General features: G+C 35.1%; 1 protein-coding gene across 8 annotated transcripts in view; it reads left to right on the forward strand.

Moving 5' to 3' along the window:
* Positions 1-21668, forward strand: part of Dsx (transcription factor doublesex) — a 231709-nt gene that overhangs the window by 126955 nt on the left and 83086 nt on the right. The gene's annotated exons all lie outside the window — the stretch shown is intronic.

Below are 21668 nucleotides of genomic sequence, written 5' to 3' on the forward strand. Positions count from 1 at the left end.
GCATCCTTGCTGCTGCACCCATGTGCACCCGGCGCTTTATTTGTGAGTCTTTCGTCGAGGCTCAGTGCGCGCAAGAGAGTCGCCGGTGTATAATTTGATTCGTAGATAAAGAGGACCGGGTCAGACCGATCAGGCCGCCGACGCAAGTTGCATATGATAACGCGATGAAGATCACACACGGTTGAGCAAGAGGAATCCACCTCGCAGACGAGGATGGATGGAATGCGATCATGTTGCAGGGCTGTGTTTACGAGATAAAGCACCCATCCGAAAGCGATTCTCAGCCGTTAACCCTAAACCGTTCTTCTATTCGACCGCGAAATAAAAGTTTTCAGATACGAATGATCCTCACTGCGCGAAACTTGTGTTTTTAACTTCACAATACGACACGACCAAGGAAATACAAGATTATTCAGCAGCATTTATCGTAATAGCTGTAATTATGAAAAAAAATGTAATGACAGAATGCATGAATTGAGTCGAGGAACGCAATAAGGTTGAGAAAAATGTCGATTAAACTCGATTAACGCAAGAAATTGATCATTATTTCGATCGGCTTTCGATTTTGCGATCATGGAAGCGTTACACTTGTTATTTCGTTTTTGTTTGTTTTCAATTTCACCGAAACGCTTAGAATTGTCTGTTATAAATTTATAAATTTATAAATTTATAAATATATAAATGGTTCGTGCTTGTGTGTAATAATAAAATAATAAAGGTTACCATCATAATGGTCGTAAAGGGTAAATTTTAAAAAATTTGACATTGTGATGATTTTTACATTACTTAATACAATTCTATTAATGGATTGTGTGCACGAATATGCTAATTGTTTACCCATTCTATGCGTCGAAATTGGTAGAATTCTGTCGATGATTTATGTAAAGGGTGAACCATCTTAAATTGTTCCCAAATCAGTTATTGTATATAAAATGTTACGATATAAAGTTACATCGTATAAAAGTGGCACACGATAGATAAATTCCTTTTATCAAGGTCATTTTCGATTTTATAAATGAAAGAAATACAAGTAGTCTACTTAGATAGTTTAATTAACATCTACTGAGATACCAATGAAGAAAGTTTTGACGTAATGAACGCTTAAAGGAATTATAGGTTAGGTTGTGATGTAATTTATCGGAATTATTCAGCGCGTTTATCAACGAGCTCGAGATTGCGCTAAATAACGTGTATTCTGTTAATATTACTTGAGTAAGAATTTCAACTATTTCTATTGCCGAAAGTAGTCAAGACTTATTATGAACACTGATAAATTTATCTCGAGAATTAACGATAGAAGATACATTTTTTCGTGTCGTTGATTTTTCCCCACTCTGAATCATCATTCCTCGAAGTGTTTCTACCATTAAAACTTTGTTGATTAGTATTTTACGACAGTAAAATTACTATCAACTTTGTTGATTAGTATGTTACGATAGTATATAATACCTTTTTATTCTTAATTGATGCCTCTTTTAAACGGTGAAATAAAAATTTGGATAATCGATTCAAGCTATGTAAATAGTATCGAAATCATAATCGATGAAGCTGATGTAAATAACGATTCGTACATCATATGCTTCTTTCGATACGATGGAATTTTGTACTATATACACAACCTAAGCTACCATTCCTTGAAGTGTTTGCAATATTAAAATCTTATTCGTCAGCATTTTAGCTACAAGTCCATACATTCTAATACTTTTTCATTCAGAGTTCCATACTCGTTTGAAAAATCGAAGATAACCGATGATACCTCTGTAAAAATGCAAGATAACAAGAAATCGATTCGTCCTCCTTGACCCGATGCAACTTTTGTATGAAAGTATTTTACACGCGATAGATAATTTAAGAGCTATTTAAAATCGGAAAGTTACATGGTTCAACCTGAGTATCTTTTATAAAAATTCGACCAACAAATTGTCCACGACAGCTAACAAGACGATATCGAGAGCAATGATTACTCTATACTATTAAAATCCCGCGCTAAGTTCCACTGTTCGTGCAAAATATATTCGCCATTGCACTAGCGTTGCCGGTTGTTGGAATTTCACAGAAGTTGGAAGTACGACTGTAGTCCTAGCGCGTAAACTGTAGCTGGTTTATTATTATACGGCAACATGGTAGTTCGAATTTTCACTTATGTAGTATTACTTGCAACACCCAGCACGCGAGTGCTGCACTTTGATCCGTTAACAACTGTCAGCGACACGCGTTGGCCGTACAGTTTCTATTTTCGAGGCGTTGTGTGAGTCGTTCACGTACGTAAACCGCGTGCGCTATCGAGCCAAGCGATTATTTTCACGGTCATGTAATCGACTTAATAAGCGCGCGCTTGAAAGATGGGAACCATCGAATCACTATGATTTCGCGTCCGTAAGCCAGAATTAGAAGTGGAACGGGTTCACTCGTCGCTGCGCCCGTGATTTTGTTTCGAGAGTTGTCTGCCGAGTCTCGTTAATGTCCAACCAATTTGCATGGCCTGCTCGATTACACTCGAACTTGTCTCGTTTAAATTTACCGCGGGATACACGATAGGCCAGTAGAGACATTGGATTCGTCCTACTTCGTGAAAGATTCCTCGTTGAATCGTCGCGTCACGATATACCTGCTGTCCGATGCATTTCTCGCGTATCTAGGGGATTCTATTTTTGTTTCCAGCGGGGTCAGACAATTTTGGGAAAGTTATCGAAAAGGAAGTTCACGAGTAATAAGAATCGCGGAAATATCTGGCCAGTTCACGCGTGTGTACTTACGTTATTGTTCATGTTACGAATTTTTATTGGTTACACAGTGAATCGTTTCTCTCCATTCCTTTGGTTAACGCAGTCTGCTCAATCTGATCAGAGTGTATGTAAGAATAGATATTGTTGGAGAAATATGTTAATAATTGGTACAGTTATCGTGTACCTAATTTGTAATAACCGGAGAAAGTGTAACGAGTGCGAAGGATAAATTAAATATTTTTCATAACGAGATGGAAACCAAAATAAACCAAATTGCAGGTTTATGGTATTTTCAGTTTAATGTATCTTATTTTATTAAGAGGGAATTACAAAATTAGACACCGAATGAAAAAACATTGTCGATAATTATGGAAAACGATGATTAAAATTTTCTTGTTTCGTATATTTGATTTGAAATATACATGTATTTAAAATTCGAGCTGTTAGATTTTAGCATGTAAATATGACACGCGAATTCAATTTTTGAAAATATGGCATTTATACTCAAACAATACTCTAGTTAGCGAGGTAATATTGTGCATTGTACAGTTTTTCTACAAAACTGTCAAAGTGTCAAGCTAATCTTTGAAAATCAATTTGCAACGAAAGTGGTTCAGTTTCGTATTCTTAACAGTTAAGAATTAAAGACACAAGTATAATATTCAATCATCATGAGCATTGACAGAAACGTTATTTTCATTTGCAGCGCTGACAAATATCCCAAACTTTAATCGATTATTTCATACAGTACGCAAGCAAAAAGTTACTTTTTGTTACGATTATAATATTCGGTGGGATTATCTTAAACGTAAACAACGAATAAAAATTAATTTTTTTTGTTTTTCCTGTATCTTTTCGTGTTATCCATTTATCGTATCCAAGACGTTCGATAACTTTACTGAATCCTTTGTTACGACTACATATTGTTACATAGTTGTACACGACAATTATTAAATATTGATTACAGTTTTACGAAAATAGTTTCAAAGATGGTCCATTGATATATGGATCGCCCAACGATAACATATCCCATTTTCGATAATTAATTTGGCGTCACATCCAGTGATCATTCGAGATGAAAATTTCGCGAAGCTTCAACTCAAGTAACTGGTACGCGGACAGAAATGGAACAACTTGAAATAATTACCAAGCAGCGAAGTTAATTGATCCACGTTGACGGATGAGACTTTTACATCTTGCCAGGTAATTGGAATAGTTCACGAACGGAATTACAAATTGAATCGCAGCCGTGTTTGGTTGAGCAATGAGATTTCTGACAACGATACGTTAAACCGCTTTTCCCAATTTATTCAGGGCAAGTTAAATGTAGAAACTTCGAGCGATTTTCCAAAAACACGTCGCTCTAAAGCACCGGAAGTCGTAAGATCTAGTCGAGAGCAAACTCTAATTTTTTCAGCAAAAATAGAAATATGTATTTGAAACATAAAAGGAACAGGTTTATTAATTTTTTTTTAGAAAGTAGACTTGATTTAGTACGGGCAAGAAAGATCATACAGAACATCTTGATTGCTTTATAAATAAATTATAAATTTGGACACAAACGGCGGGTGTAAATAAATTATATTTTTGAAGATGACTGGGATTAATTTGTACGAACGATGATATATTTACAAATGTAGAATATAAATCGGTAATAATTGCCATCTGAAATGATTTCCAATCAACGTTCCCGTTTAACTCAAGTTGTACAAATTAAAAGTAAAAAAGAGCAAAGTTTCTAATGTCGAACGAGGTATTATGATACTTTGTTACATCATAGTATTATTGCACATATTGCAGACAAGTCTAAGCAAAATGCTTGTAAAAATTTACTCTCTTTACTCATAAACGAGCGAGCTCGTTAGTAATTTCATCGGTGATGAGAATTGTCTATTTAATTCTCTTATATGGAAAGCTACATTCAGATATGATAACTGTGTTTTGTTTATTAATTTTAAACATCCTTCTTTTTTTATTCCTTCTCGTTAAAGCGCCCCGACGCGGTACATAGTCTCTGCTTCCACTTAAAGTTGACCCTGATTGTTTTCGATGAGGCTCATCGATCAGTCCAACATAACTATGTATAATTTCGTTGCTTAATGTCTTATACCTATATATATATATATCGAGATATCAAGGAGACCTTGGAGCTTTTTAATGGCACCAGGTTTTATGCAACATTGTGTTGTAGCTGATAAAAAGATGAATCCAGTGGACTGTATCGAATTGATCTTGATGTCTTTTTCACCCTCGAAATATTATTTTTCGTAACTATGATCAACGAACGATTACAATCTGGAATACCAGTGATGGTTACAAAATACCAAAAGCAGATACAGTACTATATTATATTAACACTACAAATGGTACTCAATAGTTTGATTCAATTCGCTCATCGAAATCTTCAACACATTCTTCCACGATCTCGTTTCTTGTTGATTTAATTGTGGTTCTGGTACATATTATAGAATCTTGCGCGATTCCAGTGACAGGGATACATTTTACTAAATTATTGCCGCAATAAACGTTAAGCGTTCTCATCCTGAAAGGATATTTACATACACCATGTAAATTTAATCCGAGAGAAACTGTACAACAGGTGAGTGTTTTCCAGCGAGGTAGCTTTTCTCGGTTGTTTTCGTTGTTGTTTGTTTTTATATTTCATTACATCGCGTCGCTTACCTGCACCGCTCTAAAATGCAATATTCACTTTACATCGAATTAGAGTTGTTCAAGGCGTTCCGCCGATTTTCCGATTATGCAGGATCGTTCGATTAAAGACCGCTTGTATACAAATACCTGGATGTCAGACATACTTGGCTCGCACTCCCGGGTCTTCTGCTTCCTTTCGTGTTAGAGTGTTGTTTGAAAAGATGTTGCTCGGTCCCGAGGTATTTCCCATGGAATGATAGTGAAATTTAATCACTATTATTCTTCCAACTCGTTCACCTCGGTACAGGATGTTGCGTTCTAATCAACCCACATGATTATCTTTGTAAACTATTATAGTTTTATACGTGTTAATAATTTTACATGTTGTTTTGTTATAATATTCCACCGAGTGCGTCATTAAATGCAGCTGGGCAGTTGTTAGTCGATAGTAAGACAACCAACGAGCTGTTCGAGAGCTGTTTTCGAGATTTTAAAGACTATCGACCATTTTGAAATATACTTCGCGCAAATGTTGAACGTTTTCGAGAAACATTCTGAGCAAACGTAACACGTTTGCTCGTTGGGTAGGTAAATCTGCTTTGATCTCGTTCGCAATGAATGATTTACAATTTAATACGCGTATTGTTAAGTGATGATTAAAGATTCGATACAGTTATGTATCCGTCTTTGGAAAAAATGTCCAAAAGCTTATTCTCCAGCTCCAGATTTTCCAATTTAGATGTTCAAAAATTCGATTTCATTTTCTTTTGCACTTTTTTGAAGTGTTAGTTAAAAGTATGTTCGTTAATTGTATAAAAATTCGAAAAGTTGGCGAATTCGTTCACGAACATAAATGTATCCTTATTGTTAAAGTTACATCCAATACGTAATCTACAGTCATCTTTTTCTAATTGAAAAAAGTGTGTCGCTTTTTCTGTAAATTTTCTCTATCTGCAATATTTTTCCTTGTATTTTCGACAGTAGCCAGACTCACGAAGTGTCCTTTTCGTTTCAGAAATGAAAATACCAAAGATACACGAAACGCGTTTTATTTTCCATCAAAGCTCTTTAATTCGCGATTTCTTTAGAAAAAGGGAAAGGATACGTACATATTTTCCTTAAATATGTATAAATAAATCCGCAAAGTTTGAAAAAGCTAGCGTTACCAGTGTTTGAGTAACTTTCACGAAAGAACGCCTCTTTCTAACATTCCAGACTAAAACACATCGTTGATCCTTTCGTTTCTACAGAAGCCGTAGAAAATGTACCAGCCTTAGCCACTGTGATCACCGCGCAGTTTAACCGTTTGGGGAACGAAAGGGTTCAAGGTAGATTCGCATAATCTTATAGGCAACCGTCGCGTCGCGTCGATCGGAAGATCTTTCTGTCTGCTTTACATGGAGGTACTCGCACTGTCCGAGTACCGTTTCGTCCGGCGGTACCTTTGAGAGAACGTCGTGAGACAAATCGCAGAACAAATCGAATTAGTCGAGCTCGACGAAAACACATATTTACGGTGACGCATAGTTCGTCGTTACCGCGGGAAACAAGTCGGTAACCGTCGCTCAAAGGTCACCGTTCCGTTGATTCGCCAAAGGGCACAAGAACCCTTCGCGTCGCGTCACCTTTGGGAACTAGCTCTCGAGATAACGTCGTCCGGAGCTTGCAGCATCTTTAAACGGAGCGTTGCAACCGTCGAAACGGTAACAGTGTTTTATTACACCAGCCGTGCCACGTAACACATCGTCGTCTCGGCGGTTGCGTGACCGTCGGTGTGAATCAGCCTTTAAATTACAAAGTCGTTCGTACACGACCGAGCAAAGGTTCTCGCGATTCGTGAGAACCCTTTACCTTAGACACGCGAGTTCCACGGCCCTTTGATCCTCGCCGAAACGGAATCATCGTCCTCGTTACGGTGAAAAAGGAGCAAACGCAACGTTTATTACTTTGTCGATTCGTGTCGCAGGAAACGGATCGATCGCGGTGTGTCGTTTCAAGAGCACGGCCGATCGCTGATGCAAATAATTCGATCGCGTGGTATCTTGCCGCGCGGATAGCCGATCAAGCGGTCGTAGACCGATGACGGCTGAACGATCGCAGCTGAAATGGGGCTGGATAGCGGAGAAAAAGTCTTTTAATTCGTTCGGTTGGCGAAAATCGACGATGCGTTCGCACGCTGACCCTGAACTGCGCGCGTCACGCGCGGTTGAAACACCGCGTCTCGATGACGAAGGAAGCAGAAGGTAGAAACTGTGCGCGCGCAAGAGAGAAAGAGTGGGGGGAGGGGGCGATCACGTCGCGAAGCGTGGGGGCTAGCGAACGGGCGGAGGACCGGTAGCAGAGCAAGAAGGAAGGATTCATGGCTGCATTTTGCTGGGACGAGTTAATATGTGTAACTAAGGCGCGGAATCTGCTCGAGCAAGAAAAGACTGGCTTTTTATTAGACAAAGATCGGCGGTCAAGGGACGACCGGAGATTGTGGAAAACACGACGGTAGCGGTTATAGTTAGGGGCATGGAGGGAGCGATCTGGTCGAGAATTGGCAATGCTTGCCCGTGGGGCTTGCATAACCGCGGGCTCTCCACCCGTGAGGGGCACGGGAGGGAGAGGTGGAGGGGCGCAGGGACTCGGACAAGATAAGATGCACTTGCAGTCTGCCGGAAAAGAACGCGAGGTGACGCGCACACTCGCTCCACGATCTCTAGCGATGGGAGCGAGTTCGATGTGTGCTCGCGTGTATCGGAACAATCGCGTAACTCCTGGTTCGAATGAATTCAATTCGCGGGAAATTTTCCCGACGGTCGTAAACTGTACACCGAGCCACGATTCGGAATACGAACGCGAGATGTTTCTCGCTGCAAAAAGTAAGATTCGAAGACCGAGAGAAACGTTATCTAATTTAAGTGGTCGCTCAAGGCCATTTTCACGATCGTGAACCTTGCCGGGTACGACTTCCACTTTTACGACAAACCTGCTTATTCCTATTTTCGAAGCGACCTGTACGCGCAGAGGTGTACACAAGGTATAGCTGCGGGACAGATGTTCGTAAGAAAACCTCTCGGTCTACGATTAAAACGCACGGAGTAGAGATTTGCCAGAGATTTGCCGGCAGGCTAACCGTCTTACGTGAAAGATCGCTTCGCAATAGCTACCACAGACACGGAGGTTTATCGAAGGTTAACTCACGGCTTTGGCCCACCGTCTTTCTTGCTCGTCTCTTTCGCGAGACAGAGCCTACCAGACTTGCGAGCAAACCTATAGTAAACGTCCATCGTGTACGGGACGTTTAAATCGGATGTGGTTTCCTGTCAAATTTAATGAACTCGCGTGAACATTCTGACAGGGAACCGATCATCGAAACGTTGAAGTGTACAATCGCATTGGTACGATAATTTGCGGAAGGTCTGTTCGTGGTTTAGATCGTTTCATAGTCGAGGTTTACCGAAAGTTTGCCCTAAAATTTCATCGACTTTCTTGTAAAACTGCCCCTATGATCAGAGAATTGTTGGAAGTTAAAGAAAAGTCTGTAATAATTCAAATTGGTCCCTTTGGTAGTTCCAATGTTAAACGAGAAAATGATCAATCGATCCTGCGGATAAATTTTCGGTATACTTACACGATGTATAGATCATAGCTTTGCACAAATTTTGGTTAACTTTCCATAACCCTTTGCACGTGTGTGCCCTATTTACAGACAGCTTCGTAGACACGTATTTGCCAGTTTGTACGAACTATCTTCGTTCAGGAACATACCGATCCATAGTCTACGTACTTATCTTGCAATTAAGGATGATTTTTTTAACATTCGTGAGGAAGAAATAAAGACATTGAGCTATCGAGATGCATAGATATGTATATAGATATATGTATATGGGAGAAGAATGAGAAAGTAAATATAAGAGCAAAAGAGAAAAGCAAGTAGGTTTGATAGATAGGCACAGTGGTCTGAAAAATGGTAATTTGTGACCAAAAGGTAATTTTTTAACTCGTGTCGATGATCAATTTTTTTTATTATCTAGTGACAATCTCTTGAAACTTCGAAATCATAATTATGAAATTAAAATTAAAATAATTTTTTAAATTATTCATTGTGCTAGATCAAAAAGCAAGTTTGAGTTGTATTTTCATACATTCGAGCACCTATATTTCAGTTACTTAATTGCATTATAAGCATTCTTCAAATCATATAGAAACAACGCAAAGTTTATAAGAATTTAAAATTTGAGAAGGTTTTTAAAGAAATGTTTGCAAGTGATAAACATCGGGTTCTTTTCACAAGAGAATTTACAGATTTTCGAAAAAGGTGTGTAAATTTGAACTGCCACCTATTGCCACTGTTGATTCTGTACCAATTTTAACAAATAGTCACATGTAATATAGAATTATAAGCAACAACAGATGAAGAAGAGTACTCTGATGACGATGATAGAGAAAACAAAAAATGCGAAAATAATTTATCTATGTTCGATAACTTTGATACTTTACAATTAAATTCAAATGAATGACAGTAATTTTTATATGTGTTAATTATATTTCTTAGTATTTTATTTATCTTTCAAGGTGTTAATTTACCGACACAGAACATGTTAAAACGATTTCTCTTTGTCTCTTCTTTTTTGCATAGAATAGTTGTCTCTTTTTCAAATAAATCAAAGTTCATTATTTTAAAAAAGTTTATCACTGTAGAATTCATTAGTGGAAACATTTAAACGATACATAAAATATATTTTCTGTTGAAAAACATTAATATATAAGGTTGTTTTTAATTTTGGTCATAAATTACGTTTCAGGCAATCTTGGTAAGGTCTGAACTTAAATAAAAATTGCTCGATATTTGCATTCCCCTTACTCCGAAACTAATCTTTTCAGCTTGCTACCTTACTACTTATTCTTGATGTACAACTGTTAAGCCAGGCAAACACAGGCGGCAATTTACAGAAAAGTTGCCTGCAGATTCGATCGATTGTCTTTCTAAGAAAACAGGTCGACTAGAGAACGACCATTGACCAAACTCGTGGGTAAACTTTCAATAATCTTCCGTGTGTATGGACAGCTTTACATTATTGTGCAAACACGGTTTACATGCAAAGTTGAATAGCATTTCTCTTACTTCATAATACTCCTTACATAATTTTCTAGGTCTCTAAACGAGGAAAGTACACGAGGAAAAAATTATTTGTATAAATGGTTATTTGTTGATAGGAATTGAACGTGTTATTAGTTATTAGTTTGTTTATTGTACGCCTTTAATAACCTCAACTTTCGATATATTCTGATCCCCTTCAGTGACAGTAAAACATTTTATACAAAATATTGTATTGTTTCTTATTAAGCATTACTAATTATTGGCACGAAAGAGGAGTCAATACACGATGGTCGAATATATATTATGAAGTAATTAAAGATATACTTGTAATTTGTAATGACTAATAATAAGACTGGTATTCGAGAAAAGCCGATGAGCGTGATAACACACATTCTAAGAAAGGAAGTAGTTCATGACGTCATTTATGATAAAAGGAAGTAGTCCTGCGCGGTCGACTAAATTTGTATCGACCTAGATAAAGGGCAGAGAACCTTTTCGCGTTAGAAGTCATTTTACCCATTCCTCGTACAACACAAATCGTTAATTATTCTATATTTATAAAGAGACGTCTATTCAAATATACGTATATTCAAATGTCATCCTAGGAATCCATAGACAAGTAAAAGATTTTTTAATCTGCGTTCTTTTTCTCATCTTTTATCTACGACGAAACTAGAAAAAGAACATGTTGTTAATCATAGATCAGTAAGATGGATAGATCATTAAGAGAAATTAACTTTTTAATATTGTACTTCAAAAATAACAATTGTTTTTAAATATTAATATTTAATCCTTAATATAATTTTAATATTCGTCTCGTTAAATGGATAAAAATCAGTACGAGTGATAGAAGAAACAATGTAAACGATTTCTATAATTTTCCTCATCGATCGAAATGCGTAAAAATGACGCGTCCCGTGAACCTGGTGTTAACATGTCCAATAGATTTTGCAAAAAATTCTCAAATATCGCTCAATTTTTAACGATCCAATCCAGACAGACTCATTAAATCGGTTCACCGCATTATTTACTGTTCTCTTGCGGCGCTCCGACAGCGAATGCACGCAATTCAGCTACTGAAACATTTGATTAATGATTCAGTAGCGCAACTAGAATCGACGGAAACTAGGGGGCACGTGTCCCCCTACGTAAGGAATAAAAACGATTAAAAAACATTTACAGAAATGGACGAGAAGAGATCATTCCATGCAAAATAAAAAAGGTTACTCCCCTCTCCACGTGTGCTATTTAAAATTTCTGGTTCTACCACTACTCTGGTTATCACCTTCTCCTCTGTTCGCGCCATTTTTAATACAAACTTAACTTTCCCTCGCAATTTATTTCGCTACACCTTGTAGTTTGGCTTCAAAGGCCTCCCTCCGGATCAAAACCGATGAAATGGTGGTCGTACGTCTCGAATCGAATTTTAATTGCGGTTCTCGGTTTTTAAATTTAATTTTGGGATTTATGCTTTCTTCGTATCAAACTTTAAATCCAGTTTTGTCACGTGTCTTCAAAGTTGCAGTCGATGCAACTTTACGAACTTAAAGACTTACATTTTTAAGAAGTGAAGAAGAGAAGCGCGATTGCGGGGCCTGGTACTAAAACTGTTAACCTTTACCACATTATGTTGAGAGTGGCTCGACATCACATTTCTTACATCAACTCTAATGTCGAGCTAGTCTCGATATTATAAAACTACCTACCTACTTAACACATTGAGGATCGCATGCTCTCGAGGGTAAATAGCTTTGAAAACCACGCATTATTCGACATAATAAATGCGCGAATACTTTAGAAATGATGTTATTATAAGTCTTTAACATGAAATATTACTCATTTTATAAAAAAATTATTGAATTTTTTATCGACAAATTATAACGTTAAGACGTTGATGTCGATAGCCTCAATTCTCGTGTATTTTTTAAATTATTTAATAAACTATTGATAAAATTCAAAAGAGTGTATTTAACAAGTAAAATATTTTATGAAATATCAACGACCATATTTGAAGATACATCTAGTAACGTTTTTTAGTACGATACGCTTGAAAATAGTTTCCCCAATGAAAAGGTACTAATCAAAATTTCCAAATATATCGTGTGTCGCTCCTCCTCGTGTTTGCAGTGCGTACACTGCATTTTCGTACGAACGTATGGGGTCTCCCGTCACCAACGGTTGAAAACTTTGTAAATTAATCGAGGGGTTGTCGGTAAGTATGATGAAAAATTAACGAGTGCGAAGAATTAATTCTTAATTAAGAATTTTAACCAAAACGATTTCGGTTTTGAATCAAAGTCGGATCGTTCCCATCGCTGATGCGGAGTCGTTCCTTGAGGTAACCGCGTCGCCAGTGCTTCGCGCGCCATGTTCTTTCATGTGCACGGCGCACGCGCATGTGTTGGACATTGCACGCGGGAGGCGCCAGTTAGTTTTCCTTGACATTAGTCGCTACAATGTACGTAACAGCTGCCTATCTTGAACGCGTTCGCGGCCGCCTGCAAACGCGCGCTCGCATATTTATTGATCACAGGTTCGATCGTTTTGTCAGATTCCAGACTCGTGATGCTTTATCCTGTACGCTTATCGAGTCTCCCCTGCGATCTGCGCGGCCCAAATAGCGTAAATGACCATTTTGCCACGATGACACCCCAAGGCTCGCGTTCATCGAATTTCTCTCGATATCTTAGTTATCGAAGCTCACGCTCGGACTTGTTGCAGCGAGACGATCCCTTTTCGCCGTTTATCGATTTTTCTCCGAATTTCGTTGATTATAGCGGCTGGCTCGATTCAAGGACGAATATTATTCCGTCGCCGTGGCGCAGTGACGCACGTAGGTAGCACGTTTGTCCGGTGGTTATTTTCGAATTTCTAAGCCTGCGATTCTCGGTTCTCGAATTAATAGAGATCAATTAATCAGAAATTTAAAACAACGATTCGAAAAAATGGTCGATCTTTTTTAACAATTTTGTTTGAACTTGCATCTTTTCTGTAAACAAAATCTATTCCTACGACACTTTTGTGGGAAAGAACTTTTTTCAAACTTTTCTCATCGGACATGTATTATGTAATGATAGTAATATTTTATAATTCTTACGATGAAAGTTCCATAGATACAGTCATTTTGGAATTTTTATTCGAAAAAATTTCATAAAGTAGATTGAACTACAAACTTATAGTACATTGTAGAGAATAGTTTCCTTTGATAATATAATAAAGTTTTAGTATTTTTATTTTCATTAGAATTTTTTTAAGACCAATAGTTTCATCAGAAATCTTGAACAGGGAAGTGAACTTTTAAAAAATAATACTTAAATATCCTTTAAAGCGATTGAGAACTTTTTATTATCGACGAAAGTATCTGTTCCTGTTCCTAATATATCTAATATTCTTAATCACATATTATTATTGTTAATATTAATAATGTTGTATATTTAAATTCAGATCGATGTGTTAATAATATTATACCTAAAATGTTTATTTAAAATTTTTTTTTCTTTAATACAATACAATTAGTGTATTTCTACTTTATAATTATATTACAGAACATCAACCATCAACTTCTAGCTTTACTTTGGTTTCACAATTGTCTAATTAATAATATCTATTCTGGTGATTATTTTGGAAAATCTAAACAACGATCAACGGATGCAAACTGTAGTATTTTTGAAAGCATGCTTTTTAAAATTTGGTTCTTCTTGGAATGAATCACTTTCTCGAGTGTACATAACTGTAAGGTTGTGCGTGCAAAAGTGCAGTCAGCGTGATGAAAGGAGATTGAGCGTAGATAAGAACGCCTAGAGTCAGTTTTCCTTGACATCAGTTGTTACATTGTAATAATTACATGTCAGCTTTCTGTTTTCTTATTACATATTAAAGTGTTACTCACTCTTAAGTATACCAGAAGTTAGATAAAACTTAAGTACGAATAATGCAATTTGCTTGGACATAACGAAATAAGCCTATGAATATACTTACATATATCGATTTTCATCGTATTCCTCGGTTAAGAATGATCAATCTTGCTATTGTAAGTACACTTTTAGCGAGCAGAGAATTATACAGTCGTTCACAGTGAAAGTCATCTAGTACGCATTAACGAAAACCTTAGCTAAGTTTATCGACAGGATAAGAATTTTTATAAAAGTTAAACTCCCCACTTCTACCAATGCACACTATACAACTTTTAGTACGAGTGGCTGTATCGAAATTCAATCACGTTGTGTTTTTCTTTGCACTATTTAGAAATTGCCAATACATCATACCGTTCTTGAAATGCTACGTGCGTTAAACTCACTTATGAACGCATTTGTATTCTTTATCTTTTTTAATAAGAGGTTTAATCTCGAAACATATAAATTGATTCTCTTGATCGGATAAGGGTTTGTCGAGCCGTTGTAATCTCGTATATTTTAAATCCGTTTTTATTGTTTTACATCGGTGTTTCGAGTTAAATGCAACTTGTCGATAAATATTGATAACATTATTTTTATTTGTTCGCATCAGACCGCCTTTTCATGGTTTCTTTGCGCGCAATCACGCGTGATTTAAGATCAACTTCCATTGTATGGAAGTATACGTTACAAGCACGAGGAATTACTGCAAACGACGTAGCAAGTAATTAAGTTCTGTCTAACAAATAACACGACTTATTAAATTCTACAAGGAGCGCATCTGGTCTCTTTCCGACACACCTATCTAGTTTCTGTTTATTAGTAACAGATCGACGTGCACATGTTGTGGAACAATAATTGTTGTATTATATTATGGAAATATACCGGAAGCCTGTTCTCTAAGCTTTGAATAATTCTGTCTTATTTTCAGCTTTTAATAATACGCTTTGTATTTTACTTTAATCTTCATGCAAGCGTAACAAAAATTGTTGGCATGCTGACGCGTTTTAATCTTATTGCAACTCAGTAATTATTGAGGGGCTAACCGTGTTGCAGGATCGACAAAATTGAAAGATTCTTTTTCACATCGTTAAAAAATTTTACCAATTAAAGATATCTCTCTCATAGTTTTATCGTGAATTTCGAAACAGTGAAGAAATTATGATTTATTTTCAAAAACGTGTTGGGTGACTTAGGCACTCTGTTTGAGAAATGTTAAAGGAAAGAAGAAACTCTTAAACACTTGTAACTTTTGAAACTATAACCATTTAAAAATATATTCACAAATCTTCATTTTGAAATTTAACAAGCTATTAAACAGGTTTGGACGCATTTACCTTGAAATTTGGTATTTTTTATTTGTTTTCATTTTATCTTAAACCTTTAAATATCAGCCATTTTATTACGAATTATTTTACAAAAACTCATGATCAAATGATAATAATAATACCAGAGATTACTAGTTATATTTTTTGTTTCCGCGTAAGTGGTATCTATTGTTTAGATAGTGTTGAGTTGTACGGGTATAAAATTGTATAAAGTGGTATTTCGACTTTAACGATATTGAAGCGATGGTTATCAGGATACCAAAGTTGTATGTGCAAATACGATTTTTTATGATGTTGCGTACTGTTCGAGTACTCTTATGCCTATAAAATTATAGTATTGCGTGAGTTTTCGGGAAGTAAACATGCCCAGGCGGGTGTATGACGATAAACTTGCAAAAGTTATTTCACAAAGTGATAATGAAGATGAATTTTCTATTTCTAACAACGAGTATAGTTTAAATGATGCAGACGAGGATTGTCTACTGTACCTTGCTTTGAAATATTTTACGCACAGAAAAATAATTGATCTCTATATTTATTTTTAGTTGTTAATTCTTGTATATTTGTATATTGAGTTCATAATTATTTTTTAATTAAAATTTTTTAAATTATTTTCTTTTTCTTTGTATCTAACTTTTTTCTTTGGGTTTAAATTGATAAATATCAATAAGAATTATGGTATTTTTACCAAGAATAAGTGACAAAAATGATCATTTTTAAAATGATTTCTTTTATTTTACTCATTGAGGAATAAGTTTATACTATCTTAATAAAATTGAATAATTATCGAGTTTAAAAATAAATTGCAAAGGTGACCTTATTTTTCGTTTCGATATTCTAGTTTCCTTTCTTAATTATGGTCTTTTAGTAAGTGATAGTATTTTATGTTATCGAATCGATTATATTTTCTAATAGCAATCAAAAAATTATGGAATTGTGAATACCTGAAAATATTATTATTCGAGCCATGTCGTTATTAATACCGATATTAAAATTTTTTTAAACTAAGAAAGTGTTCAAACATTAATGCTTATAACTTCAAGTTTTTAAAAACCATTCAATTTAATTTTCTTCGACAAGAGTAGTCAGGTTAGCATTAATGTGAACCAGCTTTTCTTATATACATCGAACATAATACAGTCCATATGATTATAGTCCAATCAAATAATTGGTCGTGCAAGGTCACTTGTCCGATTGTGAATTATGTTAAACACCAGTCGTATTTTGATGGCATGCTGGGCAAGAAATTTGCACGGAGAAACGAGTGATATCAAACGAGTCCAATCAAATGACATGGTAGGGATAACTTCTCATTGGCTTCCAGTGGGTATTTGATTTTAATCTGTGTGTAGCGTGTTGTTTATCAGACTGAAGAAGATTTATATTCTGTCGCATTAAGTTTCATTATTCGAGTTCAAATCTTTGTCGTTTGACAAAGACATGCGATATTATCTACATAAATTTATTGTTTACTGTTATATAACCAATTATAGCAGATAATATATTTTATTGTACACATATTTCATGGTGTTTGAAGCTTTTCTCGACGAACTTCTTCGATTTATACCTCAAAAGAACTTTAAATTTGAAATCAAATTTGATAAAGAACACGAACCAAAAAAGAACTCGGAATAATAATAAATCTTATCTATTATTTTTACAATATCGATCACATTTTAACATAATCTAAGAATAAAATATAATTTACTGTAAATTATTCGAATCATGTTTAACATTGACATAATTTTCGTAATGATATGTAATAGGTGTTGATTATAAATAAATACATCTTGTTAAGGATAGTAGAAAAAATTCATTAAAAATCATTCTTGTAGAGTGCATCCTGTTATAAAATTAAAAATCTTTTCATTCAATCAGCAGGCTTTTTAAATGGAAACAAAAATTTTACTACGTCTTTTGATATAATAAAAAGACAAATGTTCAATAACTCACGACTTAGGGTAGCAGGAATATTTATTTTTAATTAATGTCGAATACAATTATGTACGAATGTTGAAAAATATTTACATAAATGTGTGACTCAACTTGAAAATACTTTTTAATAAAAATTGTAGTTCAGTCGATATCTTGCCAATTGAAGACATTAAAATGAGAGAATTTCGTACAAATATTGTAATCGAAAAAGAGAAAATTATTACTTGTATTCCAGACATTTTAATTCGCATGAAATAATATTTATTTTAAGCAACGTTGTTCATCAGCTTTATACGATCTTTGTTTCTTTAATTTATATTCACCCTCTTTTCGTTGATTACCCTTGGCATATCCGAATACTTATAAAAGTTCGTTTTTATTAGGTCATGCATGAAAAGAAATCAATGATCGTAATCATTAGCCCTGGGAATAATTAAGCAGGCTATCATGATCCCAATTAATGAAATTATTTCTCGCTCATTACAAGTATCTTTAATAGGTATGCGTATCATTACACTATTTATTATATTTTTACTGCAGTACATTTACACTCTAGATTTATTCGTCTGAATCTTAGAACGAGTACCAGAAATTTGGTAAATTTCCAAAAATATTGTTTACCTTTAACGAAACAACGACAGTGATGAAATTAATACACTTTTCTTTCATTTTTTACATAGTTGTGGCAAATAAATTTTCTAATAAATTGAAGCATTCCTTCCGTTCTTTTCGTCTAAAACAATTGTGCCAGGCATATTGGCTCATTAAGATCATTTACTCTTCCAATAGAAGGAAAATATGCCTCTTTTGTTTCCACATTCTCACTTCGGTGATTGTTATCGAAATACGACAGTGTCAAAGTAATAGGTTGTTCAATAAGTTTCATCGTTCGATAAGAAATGAAGCTATTAGGTTCGTCGTTTTATTCTTCTAAAATAAAATATGCGACAGTGTCAAAGTAATAGGTTGTTCAACAAGTTTCATCGTTCGATAAAAAATGGAGCTATTAGGTTCGTCGTTTTATTTTTCTAAAGATGGCACTACTGTTAGATGAAACATGGGTGAAATTTCATATAAATCTGTTCACTCATTCGTATATTTAGAGTTGTTCAAAGTTGAAGTGCCCTAGTATTTTTTTACAATGGAAAAAACGATAAAACTTATCGAACAACCTAGTAAACAATACATCTTCGTGTATTTACATATACATAAGCACTTTGTGTGAATGCATGCATGCGTCGCGTGTCCAACACTTGCCACGCAAATTGGACATTGTTTCCGTACTGCTTTTGAAACTATGAATAGATAAGCTTTTCTCTAAATTTGAGGCAAAGATAACGCGTCTGTCGACCTGTATTCTTTATCTAAAACAAGGAATTGGGCGAATAAAACTCTAAGTAAACGATAAATGAGAAACAAGATTGATCTCTTAATGTCCCTGACAGATCAGCTTATTTAGAGCTTAGTATAGAAAGCAACGAATAAATTTTTATAAAAATATTTGTATAAACATATATCAGGTTGTCATGTAAGTTTGTGCCATTTATTTTTCTTACATATAGAATAATATTTTAATCTTACCTATGAAGCTTACGAAAAAATGTAATCGTCCTCTCTTTGCACAAACTCTTCCCATTTTTTAAGCAACGACACGATCCCATTAGTATAAAATTTCTATTTTGGTTTATCATCAAAATATTTTTGTAAAACATTTTCTATTGCGTTCACATTGTCAAACTTCTTGCCACATCAATAATGTTACAACGATCGAACCAGGTAGAGGATGATGCGATGTCCAGAAAATAAGGTGGATGTGATAAAATTTCCCAATCATTTTTTCTCTTAATTTTTCAAACCGAACCCAATTGCAGGTTAGCATTAATTGTCTAATTTTGCGTATGTATAATAGCTCGAAGAACAAAATTTCCTGATAGTCTCACCGTACAGAAAGAAGAACTTTACGAGGGGGTAAACTACCAGGTTTTACAACTCGTTCTGTTGGATTTTTTCTTTCGGTACAAGTTCGTTTCCTTTGGAAAATTTTCGTACACGATCTATTTTTCATTTCCAGTTACTATGCCTTTCAGAAAGGGTTCAGTTTCGTTACGCGCAAGCAACGATATGCAAGTTGCTACGCGATCAAAGAGACTACGTTCCCATACGTTCAATTTTGGCATCATTCCCATTTTCTTCGAATGTCTATGTACACGTGATTTTGACATCTTTAGCATTAGCAACATTTCTCGAATTGACAAACTCCTCGTTTCGTTCATCAAATTATTACTTCTGTTTTCGTACGTCTTAATTGAATTTGTGGCTGTGTTTAATCTTCCAGATTAAAATTTCTCTCCTGAAATCGATCAAATCACTTTCTACACGTACGAGCTTTGATAGAACCTCAAAAACGACACAAATGTTATTTGCTGCAATTGTTGCTGTATTCTCTTTTCGGAACTCGTGCAACATGAGATGGACACACATTTCACTCATTATTTTATCGGGTATTCAATATAAAATTCTTGTAACTTTACCATCTGTGGCTTCGAATACCTTCTGCAGATTAAACTGAAAAGTTTTAAAAAAAGTAAATAAAAGTTTAATCGTCCGAGTCTTTCTAATTCTGTGTGTTTATAAAATGTAACGTAAGAAGTATGATCACATAGTAGCACGAACTTATGGGACGATCTAATATTTTAAACTATAATATATATGCCATTGACACTCAATTCGTATTATTAACAATATCATTTTTTTTCAATTCATGGTGATACATGTATAGGTATACCCCTGTTCATAAGTATTAGGATATTCTGTATTTTCGTTAAAAAGTCGTACTTTTGTCTTTTTAATGTAATCTATTTTACGTTATTATTAAGAATTCAAATTAGCGTCGTCTACTCTAAAAAGAAATTTTTTTTTCACTATAAAGCTGACGTAATTTCGTTCAAACTGGTCCACGCGTAATACTTACCTACTTTTTTTACGATGTAAAATATTAAATGAGAGAATATTCCTTCGAGTCCTTCGATAAATGTCTTAATATTTCTGAACAGGGGTGTAACTCGGCACCTGCAGATTATGTCACGCCTGATGATACGGTGCAGAAACTGCACGCGGAGTATTCCACTTCTTGATGCAAATGGATTAATTTTTGAGAAGGGGAGAACAATGTGCTTGAAATGGAAATGACGAAACACTGCGAAAATTATATTTAAATATAATAATCGAAGAATGTATGTAGTGTTTATTGTATATGTTTAATGCAATCCGAACGAAAGAAGAAACAGATATTTAGATATTAGTTAAAGATATTAGATATAATGAGATTGTAAAATTCTAAGAACCCGCTTAAAAATTGTTCAATGTCAAATAAAAGAAGCGACAATTTTATAGTGTCATCGATTCCTCCAACTTGAAGAAATGTAAAAATTATCACAATTGTTACGAATGAACAATTGTGAACAATCGACAGGAATACATTAGTTAAATTAAACGTTTCTAATACTAGCTTACCAGATATTTCAATCTAATCAAAATGGTGTTTGTTTTTGTTTTCACTAACTTTTTCTCATTTTTGTTTTGTTTTTTGTTACACAACAATGTAGTTGTCCAATTGATTTCGTGAGCTGAAGTTTTATGAGAAACAGAACGCACAGCTTTCATCTTCAATGCAAATGTATTGCACGTGTTCAGTGAAGTGTATCTGTTCAAAGTTTTTTTTTTCTTCTTCGGCATTGTCGATGTTTCTTTGATCTTCGATGCATTAGACCATTTCGCAAGAAACGGCACTTAATTAATCGATATTACGCTTCCTTATGGCTTCATACAACCGTCTCTCGCGTATCCTTTTTAAGGCTCCGTAACGTTATGTGTGTGTTACCCACCTTCCGGCCTGGAACGATGTGTGATGCATTCAGAAATAATGATTGCTACTACTGTACCACGCCATACCTATTGATAATGATCTTCTCGTCCAAAGAGTATTAAATTAACTTAGAGAATCGCACCGCTTCTGGACAGTGCTAGATAGAGTGAAAGGCAGAGAATG

Source organism: Ptiloglossa arizonensis, chromosome 4 (assembly GCF_051014685.1).
Source record: "Ptiloglossa arizonensis isolate GNS036 chromosome 4, iyPtiAriz1_principal, whole genome shotgun sequence".
NCBI classification, from domain to species: Eukaryota; Metazoa; Arthropoda; class Insecta; order Hymenoptera; family Colletidae; genus Ptiloglossa; species Ptiloglossa arizonensis.